Raw genomic sequence first — 8,788 nt, 5'->3', positions numbered from 1 at the left:
AGTTAAGCGCTGAGTGTCTGACAGCTCTTTGCTTGAGATTGGTGATGGGGGGGAGGTGGGGGAAGGAGTCCGCTGCCACTCTGCCTGAGATCAGTGGAGCAGAAGGGGGCTTCATTGCCACTTTGCCTGAGATCGGTGAAGGGGAAGGGGGTGTCCGCTGCCACTCTGCCTGAGATCAGTGGAGGGAAAGAGAGAGGTCTGCTGCCACTCTGCCTGAGTTCAAAGGGGAGAAAGGGGAGGGGGGGATCTGCTGCCACTCTGCCTGAGATCGATGGGGAAAGAGGGGGTCACTGCCACTCTGACTGAGATCGGTGAGTGCCCGCAATTTCTCTGGGTGATGAAGGTGGGGATAAGGGGGTCAGTAATGTTGTGAGGGTGGGACAACATCTGTGGGAGCCATGGGGAAGCATTACTCAGCCCAGGAGCGATGTGGTAGGGATGCCACATTCTATCCTTTTTTTTACTGTACATGCACAGTTGGAAGCGCCGATCAGAGCTGCAGGGTTCCAGGCACATTAAGCCCACCCATAGGCTTCCGCAGCGCGATTCGGAATCGCTGATATTTTTGAGGCAGATTGGGTATGGGGACCCCTGGGAATGGGTCTAAAGGTCAGATCTGAAGTGCTCCCAGTTTCAAGTCCGTCAAACACTTAGAATCAAAATAATAAAGTAGGGCCCATTGTGTACAATTCTGGTCACCGCACTATCAGAAGGATGTGGATGCTTTGGAGAGAATGCAGAAAATGTTTACCAGGATGTTGCCTGGCCTGGAGGGTATTAGCTATGAGGAGAGGTTGGATAAACTCAGCTTGTTCTCACTGGAACAACAAAGGTTGAGGGGCAACCTGATAAAGGTTTATAAGATTATGAGTGGCATGGACAGAGTGAATAGTCAAATGCTCTTTCCTTGGTAGAAGAGTCAAGTACAAGGAACATAGTTTTCAGGTGCACGGGGAAAAGTTTAGAGGGGGTGTGCAAGGCAATTTTTTTACACAAATGGTGATGAATGTCAAGAGCGCACTGCCTGGGGAAGTGGTGAGAGCAGGTACAGTAGCGACATTTAAGGGGCAACTAGATGAATAGATGAATAGGATGGGAATGGAAGGAGTGCATATGCTGGTAGTTTAGGCAGGCATCTTGATCGGCGCAGGTTTGGAGAGGCGAAGGGCCTGTTCCTGTGCTGTACTTTTCTTTGTCCTTTGCTATTAACTAAATGAAACACATTGAAGAAGACAAAGAATGTTGTCCAGATTGAGTACTCAACATGCTTCTTTTATGGTATAAATATTGGAACCACACAGTAGGGATTTTGAATTTGTTAAATTCACTCAAGGTATAGTGCTGTAATGTAATGATAATAGTTCTTACCATAACTGGCATGGTAGTGTGTCGCTAGACTCTGTAACTTCCTACTCAGGGATTTGACCAGAAGTGGAACTGGACCAGCCAAAAAATACTGTGGCTACCAGAGCAGGCCAGACATAGGAATCCTGTGGCAATTAACTTATTTTGTGACTCCCCAAAGCCTGTCCACTATCTACAAGGCATAAGTCAGGAGTGTAATGAAATGGTCTCCATTTAGTACAATTCAGTTTCTGGTCATTAGTAACCTCCAGGGTGTTGATAGTGCCAGATTCAGCAAAGGTAATGCCATTGAATGTCAAGGTTAGATCCTCTGTTGTTGGAGATGGTCCCTGCCTAATGTTTATGTGGCGCAAATATTACTTGCTACTTGCCTGAATGAGCAGTTCCAGCAGCCCTCAAGAAGCTTGACATCATCCGAGATAAAGCAGCCCTCTTGAATGGTACCCCTTCCATAAACATTTGATCCTTCCACCACCGATGAACAGTGGCAACCCTATATACCATCTACAAGACGCATTGCAGAAACTCACCAAGGTTCCTTAGGCAGCATCTTCCAAACCCAAGACCACTACCATATGAAAGGGCAAAAGCAACAGATACCTGAGAACATCGCCACCTGGAGGTTTCCCTCCAAGTCACTCACCATTCTGATTTGGAAATATATCATTGTTCCTTCACTGTCATTCCCTAAAGCAATGTGGGTATACCTACACCTCAGAGACTGCAACGGTTCACCACCAGCTTCTGAAGGGCAACTGGGGATGATGGACAACTGCCACTGATATTCACATCCCTATAAATGAATTTTTAAAAGTACATCGTCTAAACTGAGAAAGTACTGAAATGAGGTCTTGAAGAAAAATGTCCAAAACTGGACTGAATATGCTTTTTTTTTGAAAGAGAATATACTTTTATGGTGATATTACCAGTACAAATTTTTTGTCTGAGAATCTCAAGTATTTAATATTTTATATATTATTCCTGCTGAATATGCAGGAGGGTGACACTCTAACAGAAAGGAAAAACATTGGATTCTTGGTGCAATGTGGATAATGTCCTGATTGGCTAAACAGACAAATACCCTGGAATTATGGTAAGGTGAACATAGTCTCTGCTGGAATGCCACTGAGTAATCAACTGATAGAGAAATGAATTTAAAAAAAATAAGCACTTCAAATCAATGTAAATCTCTAATATCTGCAATATTCAGCTTTGTTAGCTGAATAAAATCAACTCTGGGAATCATCTCAAACAGGGATTGAGGATTAAAGTTTTTAATGATGCTACATGAACCTTCAACTTAGGAGCAGGAGCAATGATCCCTTGCGCCTCTCCACCATTTGGTAAGTTCATGGTTGATCTAGTTTTATCTTCCAGTTCACATTCCTCCCTATTCCCAATAAGCTTTCATCCCCTTACTTATCAAGAATCTATTTAATTCTGCCTTAAAGATATTCAAAAACTCTAGGCTTGGATTTTCTCCCGTATTGGCAAATTCTGATGTCAAGTGGGAGAGTGGCTTTGAGTCTGTCGATGACAATGATGGCTTTTAACGCCAGTCAGGCAAGGGTTCCATGATGTATCGCTAGTGATTCGCTGACCTACCATCAACTCAGTGCTTTGACAATCCAGGCGCCATCCTTATAGGTTGCCCAACACACAGCAAACACACCAAGAAAGAATCTTCACCCTCTGGGCACCTCTTTGACATCATCCAGGCACCTCTGGCACCACTATGCCACCCTCAGCACGACCCTCCACTCCCCCCCCACCCCAACTCCGAGCACTGCATTCACCTCCAAGTTCTCCTTAGAGTACTGCTCACCTGGTGCCTGCCTTTTGAAATCAGCTGTGCATCACACCATTTTGACATCACACAGCCATCAGCCATGGATATATCTTTTCATAGAATAGAATCCCTACAGCACAAAAGAGGCCATTCAGCCCATTGAGTCTGCACCAACCACAATCCCACCCAGGCCTTACACCCATATCCCTACATATTTACCCACATATCCCACTAACCTACGCATCTCAGGACACTAAGGGCAATTTTCACATGGCTAACCCACATATCTTTGGACTGTGGGATGACACCGGAGCACCTGGAGGAAACCCACGCAGACAGAAAAAGAATGTGCAAACTCCAACAGACAGTGACCCAAGCCAGGAATTGAATCCAGGTCCCTGGAGCTGTGAGGCAGCAGTGCTAACCACTGTGCTACTGTGCCATGATGCAGGGGATATGATTCCAGCTGATGGAGCCAATAATGATATGCAAATTTATTACAGTACGGTTCCAACTGAGTTGCTGCAATGTGTCAGAGGGACCAGAATACGAGGCATGGACAATTTGCACAAGAGAGCTGGTTGCAGTGTGGAATGTGGAAGGCCAAAGATTCCATCCTAATTTATTCCAGATTATATCCCCAGTGTAGCACCTGATTTTGTTTTGGTAAAGGATTCCAGGGTTATTATCTGCATTACTCTGCACAGGGGTTTATGAACAATCTATGATAACTTTATAATATCACCTCTCCTACGTTTCCTCTCAGGTTGAAAAATTCAAGTCTATTCAACAACAACAAGATCTTGCATTCATCCACTGCCTTCAACACAACATAACTTCCCAACGTGTTGAACAAAAGTGAAACAAGTAAAAAAACCCTCTGTGAATGTCAAAATAGATGACCAAATCTTTGGTCACAGAGGTGAGTCTTAAGGACAATGCTAAAGGAGGAGTCAGAGTTAAAGACATTTCGGGAGGGAGTTCCAAAGTTTAGTGCAGGTCACAATAATAGGCAGGAAAGCTAGGGAAAACACTACCTCAGCTGCTTATGTGACCCACAGGCATCAGCAACTAATTAGTTATCATCAGAACTGGCATCCCCTAAAAGGATGGCCTCCCACCATCCAAAGTTGCTGGCCAATAAGAGAGGCAGCAGCTCAGCAGTCTCAACAATGCCACTGGGGAGTGGTGGCCATTGCTGGAATTGCATTAGAAGACAAGAATGCCATGAAATCTGCCACCCTCCACACCAGGCAAGTAGGGTCTGGGGGTATCAGGGCCAGCCAGGCAGCCTCTAGCAAGCTGGGAAGGTGAGCTGGGGAGATCAAGCAGCACTATTGCCAAATGGGCAGGCATTGCCTCCTAGGGACCCTCTATGGGCTAAAGGGTGCTAAATAGCAGGGCCTCCTCTGCTAGCCTACAGGGAGGTAATGAAAGCTCACTAAGCAGTCTCTTCAGGGACAAAGGGCTCACCCACCACTGGTAAATTCCCAGTATTGGCAGTTGGAGACACATAATTGGCTATTTAAGTGGCAAATTTTGCCTCTAGACAGATGGACATCCCTGGCCTTCCCCAGAAATCATAAAATGAGATGACTGCAGGGAGCTGATTGGCATTCCACCTCTTCCTTCCTTTGCCATTTTACATCCCCGTCCCCTCCTCTTCCTCCCCACCTCCCACACCATCCCCATATCACTGGTAAAGTTCAGCTCAAGGCAGTTGAAAACATGGCCACTAATGGTGGGAGGATTAAAAGTGGGATGCACATGAGCAGGAAACGGAGAAGCCAGCAATCTCAATGCTTGATGGGGCTGAAGGAGGTGATAGAGGTAGGGATGGTTGAGGTTATGAGGGTCTTGAAAATAAGGCTGAGGTTAAAACTGAAGCATTGTTGCACTGAGAGCTAATGTAAATTAGTAAGCACCTTGCTGATGGATGAACAGGACTTGAACCAAGTTAAGAAATGGGCAGCAGAGTTTTCAATGAGCATAAGTTTAAGAGGGATACAAGATGGGAGGCTCGTCGGAAAAGCATCAAAATAGTCAAGTCTATAGATAACAAAGGCATTGGGGAAGATATCAGCAGCAGATCAGCTGAGGTATAGTTTGATGGTATCTATATGAAGGGAAAGATTTAGAGAGGAAAAGAGTGTAATGAACATGGAAGTGGGAGAGCAAGAAGAGCTGTGGTGAAGGCTGAAAGCCAGGATGAGAACTGAATCAATGCAAAGGCTAAGCGAGGAAAGCAGAGACAACATCTGAGTGAGAAACTTGGTGAGGTGTATTGTGACTGGCAAATAACAAGGATTTTAAATGTGAGACGTGAAGCATGGAGCATGGCTAGATGTTCAAAGCAGAAGTTATAAAGTCAATAAGCAGAGAGATTATAGCGTGATTTAGCTATTAGGAGTTACACCACTATGACAACATTTTAAACGAGGTATGTGGTGGTAAGTGTAACCAGGAGGAGAAGATACACTAAAGGGAAAGGTGTCAGCTACCTTCAGCCACATACCAAGGCTCTGGCATCAAGCCACAATAAGCTCATAGATGCCCTATTGACAAGTGAATGTATATGCTGGAGGGATGTGGGGAGAGGTGCAATGATAGCAGGTCGACTGCCAGGATGCAAAGGGTCAGAGCTGGGATGGGATGACAGGGAAGGAGGCTAGCTTGATTATCCGCAGGCAGCTGTGTGGCATGCCAGATGCTGGAAAAGAATAGAATGGAGCTGCTTGTTGGATGTCCAGATGCTGAGATAAGAGAGTGAGACCAGAGTCTATTGGACAGGAAGAGTGCTGCATTGTGAATTTGTAATGAATTAAATGTTTCTCCTGGCGGTATTGAAACCAGGTGTTGCTGGTGCCTAGACCTCCACATGAATACAAAGCAACCACTGATCCCTTGGGAATCATTGTTGTTAAATCTAAAAGTCATGATGACAAATGCCATTTGTCTCACAGCAAACTGAGAGTCAAGAATTGTTTAAATGAAATAGGTCTGATAGTTTTCTATTAAGCTTAAATTAATTTAAAGACCAGTACATCATAAGATTGGGAATTAATTAATGAATTCCACAGCTGTCGCTGTTAGTTGATTAAAAAGCTGTACAGAGAAATTACCATTTCAACATCAGTGCTCCAGCTCTTGATAGGGGGGGGGTCCTTTGGGTAATTTGACAGTGAGACAGCCTGAGTCTGTGAAGCATGCCCATCAGTGATAATCTCTACTGCCAAACCTTCTCAAAAAGAGAACTAAAATTCTCCAGAGCTTCAGGATCAATTGCTGTTGATTTTGTTAGAGTTTTCTTTTAGGCCATTTCAAAGGTTGAGGAGGATATAATTAATTGACAGTGCCATTTATTCTGAAGGACAGATCTGGCCTAACACAATTCTTAGCAATGAACCAAGCTTCTCTCCAGGAGACTGCCTTAAACGAATCCCAGTCCTGCCAAAGAGAAAGGATACAATCCCGTGTTATTTTTAGCTTTTTCACGGGACATGAGTATCGCTGGTAGTATCAGTATTTGTTACTCATTCCTAATTGCCCTGGAGAAAATGGTGGTGAGCTGTGGTATTGAAAATCCACTGTCCATTTGGTGCAGATAAACCTACATTGCTGCAAAGGAGGAAACTTCAGGATTTTGACCCAGCGACAGTGAAGAAAAGTCAAAGTAGTTTAAGTCAGGATGATGTGTGCTGTTCCCATGTGTTTTTCCTCAAATTCCTAACAATGGAAATCAGACTCATAAAACCAAAAGAGAAAATGCTGGAAAATCTCAGCAAGTCCAGCATCTGTAAGGAGAGAAAAAAACTGATGTTTTGAGTCCAAATGACCCTTTGTCAAAGCAGGCTCATGAATCTTCTCTTCACCACCACCAACACTTAAATTTCTGTCTTGTTTCTTGGTGACCAGACTGAGGTGTAGAATTCATAGTGTGATTTGACCAGATTGCTGTGCACTTTGATCATTATCTCCCCTAACTACTTTGAATATGTTATTCACTGTCACATTAGCTTTCATTGTTGCCTTGCATTTGTTCCAATCAACTAAAATGTCTAGGTTGACCCTTCTATCCTTGAACATATCATCCTACCTCTAATTTCCTTTCCCTCTCCAAAGTACTTGAAAAGTGCCTTCCAAATCCATGCACATATTTCTTATAATTCTTTTTTAAATTTATGCAGTCAGGATTCACCCCGCCACAGCACAGAAATAAACCAAACTTCAATAAGATCACCTTTCATTCTTCTAAACCCTGTTGATAATTCTTTCATCTCAGGAATCAATCAAGTAAACCTTCTCTGAATTGCTTCTAATGCAGTTGTATCCTTTCTCAAGTAAGGAGATCAAAGCTGTCCATAATATTCCAGCTGTGGCTATGCGTGATTGTAACAAAACTTCCCTAGTTTTACTCTCGATTCCTCTTGTACCAAACATCAGCATTTTATTTGCCTTCCCAGCACTTGCTGCACATGCATATCAGTCTTTTGTGATTCATGTACCAGGATACCCTCTGTATTGTGGAGCTCCCTTTGTATGGTTGATACGATTGAACATACTACCTTCCTGTAATGCCTGACCCTGTTCTTCAATCTGATTGTCTAAAGAAATTTGCCAAATAAAGCTGGTAACTATGGTATTCATGACATTTCTGGGGGTTGGTTAGCTCAGCTGGCAATTCAGAGCAATGCCAACACAGAAGGTTCAATTCCTGTACCAGCTGAGTACGTTCATGAAGCCTTTTCAATTTTCCTCCTCGCCTGAGGTGTGGTGATTCTCAGATTAAATCACCACCAGACAGCTCTCTCCTTTGAGGGGGAAGAGCAGTTTCTGGTCATCTGGAACTATGGCAACTTTACCTCATGAAATTTCTGACAATGATTTACAATTATTGAAATACTAAATATTGTAATATTGCTCCTTTTCAGCAACAGAATTTCTAGGATAGGGTTACTTTCTGGTTTAATTGTGGGCTTTAGTTTGCTGGAATCAGCTTTAACACTTGGTTTTGCTGTAAGCCAGGATGATCCCGAGCATGATGATACTAAATGCCACAATGAACAAATATTGCAAAGTGTGCTTTTTTTATGTTTAACTAACATTTGAAGTAAGACTGTTGGAGCAGTATAATTTACTTCAGTAATGTGCTGTAACCCATGTTCTGAGATTAGTACACAAAAAATAATATTTATACTGAAATAAAAATGAATTAGGTAGTTGTCAGCATGAATAAACTGCGAATGATCATATTCACAGTAATAATGTGGTACTGGCTGGATTAATTTTCAAGCCTTGACTTATGAATTCCGGTTCCTAGTGACTGAGTCAGGTTAAAAAAGAATGACACCACAAAAGATTTGAAAAAGTTTAAACTTGACCAGGTTACCATGGATTTCTTTTATATGTGTCACAGTTTGCTCTTTATGAAAGCAGAAAGTGCTTGTTAACATTCATCTAGATTTCTCCTATTTTCTTATTTCACAGGAAGAGCTGAAAAGCACAGTAAGGCTGGCTTGGTGAAGTCATGTTTTACTGTAGCACTACATTTGGAGCTGTGAGTAATCTAATTATGATTCTCTTCTTGACAGCTGTAAGGGCAATTTTATGGCTTCTTGTCCAGTGGCACGGCCC

Source organism: Carcharhinus amblyrhynchos, chromosome 8 (assembly GCF_965287045.1).
Source record: "Carcharhinus amblyrhynchos chromosome 8, sCarAmb.v2.hapA, whole genome shotgun sequence".
Taxonomy (NCBI): domain Eukaryota; kingdom Metazoa; phylum Chordata; class Chondrichthyes; order Carcharhiniformes; family Carcharhinidae; genus Carcharhinus; species Carcharhinus amblyrhynchos.
This window is presented reverse-complemented; position numbering follows the sequence as displayed.